The sequence below is a fragment of the Acyrthosiphon pisum genome, chromosome A3 (assembly GCF_005508785.2).
Source record: "Acyrthosiphon pisum isolate AL4f chromosome A3, pea_aphid_22Mar2018_4r6ur, whole genome shotgun sequence".
In the NCBI taxonomy this organism is placed as follows: domain Eukaryota; kingdom Metazoa; phylum Arthropoda; class Insecta; order Hemiptera; family Aphididae; genus Acyrthosiphon; species Acyrthosiphon pisum.
This window is the reverse complement of record NC_042496.1, coordinates 30,176,936-30,178,826: the sequence shown is the minus strand read 5'-3', so window position 1 is coordinate 30,178,826 and position 1,891 is coordinate 30,176,936. Positions and strand designations below refer to the sequence as shown.

At 31.7% G+C, this 1,891-nt stretch overlaps 1 protein-coding gene across 3 annotated transcripts in view; it reads left to right on the top strand.

The window, feature by feature from the left end:
• The window catches only part of LOC100570184 (nose resistant to fluoxetine protein 6), a 125,830-nt gene that overhangs the window by 22,876 nt on the left and 101,063 nt on the right, over positions 1–1,891 (top strand). The window lies entirely within an intron of this gene.

Genomic DNA, 1,891 nt, shown 5'->3' with positions numbered 1-1,891 from the left:
AAGGAATATATAAAGAACTGTACAGAATGTCAAATAAATAAAAATACTAACAAACATATTCAATATCCAATGGTCATTACTACGACAAGTACAAAACCATTTTAAAAAATATTTTTGGACATTGTGGGACCTTTAGTCACAACCGGGTTGGGTAACAATTATATACTTACAATGCAGTGTGATTTAACAAAGTTCAGTTTGGGGGTAGCTATACCTTGTCACACCGCTAACGTGGTGGCAAAGGCTTTCGTAATAATTTTCGTATGTATTCACGGAATCCCAGATGAGATATTAAGTGACCAAGGAAGTGAATTTCTATCAAAATGTTTTACAGACGTTTGCAAATTGTTAAAAATTAATAGTAGTATATATTTGTATGTTCACAGCCAGCTTTTCCACGGTAATTTTTTTTTTCAATTCTTAATTATATTTACACAAGTTTTCTTACTTCTCTAGTAAAAGGTACATATTCTACAATACGATCATGAATTAATAAACAGTAAGCAGTCATACCTGCAAGCGCTTCTGAAGCTTCAATTTCTAATTGAACATCAACTGCTGAGGCAGTGGCTGAATCGTTCTGTTTCGAAGTATCGATGACTATAATTGGTGCGTTTGCCAGAAAAGTAGAAGGGCTCAATATCGGGTTACGAATATTTTTTTCATAGTACGATTCTTGAAACGATGTATACATATTATATAATAAGGTAAAACTATTTTTAGAAAAATCTAAATTCAAATTATCGTATGGATAAGCTATCGAGTTCAAAAATACTTTAACTTTTGTTAAATTACGGTGATCGAATATACTACAATCTTTTGTTAATACATTTTTACGTCCTTTTTGTAATCCAATTATGACAAATCATGGTTTTTCTAATTTTGAAGCAGTTTTCAAATTCCATACAACTTTTTTAGTGGTTCCGAGTTCAGGATATTCAAAAGTTTCAAAAGATCTAAAAGGAATAAACAAACTTTTTTCTTTTTCTATAAGTTTCAATAATTTCAACCTTTCTTCATCGTCAACAGTAATATGTGGAACCTTCCAAACTATTTTGTATAAAATGATTTTACCCTCAGAAGCAGTACTCCAGCTTTTAAAGTTAAAGCATTTAAATCGTTATGACTTCGAGTTAATATTAATTCCAATCTAGAATTCACCAATATTCTTTTATAGTCTTCAAACAAACCTAACCAATATTTTAATGGAATACAAGCACTAAATTCGCCTTTATCATTTTCCGATTGCGTTGCGTTTTTAAAATTCCAACCAGAATTTTCATAACAATTATAGTTGTCTGGTGTACCGGATAAGTATCCTTTCAACGAGCTAGTGATTCCCAGAGCACGTGTGCTTTCTACTTCTATCCCATTGATTTCCAATCGTATTTGTTCAAAAAGGTAGGAGTAACCGTTATTAGATAGTTTCACTTTGGTAGCATCAGTAATTATTCCTTCCAAAAAAATAAAGCTTTCGTGTAGATATGGATATACATCCGTTTGCTGGATCGATAAACGTATTTCATCATTATTATTAAATTATGTTGTATACGGCGCGTATGAATGATATTCAATTTTTGTAATTTTAGAATCCGTCTCGTACTGTGAAGTTATATCTAAAATATCACTTACAGGCATTCTGCTTTAATTGATAACCCAGAGCTTGCAAAACTTTTTTATTCTTCACTGTCAATTTTTTTATTTGATTTGATGTTGCTGGGTAGCACTTTAGTCTTATGACTAGTCGTACTAATCCGAAGTAGCGGGTTTATATTGAATTTCAACCCCATCTCAAGACCCCGTAACGTTTAATATGTAACACAATTGTCAATGCCCCCACAAAATTATCAATCGGATTATGATCTTGATCAACTAACTGAACGGTTATCGA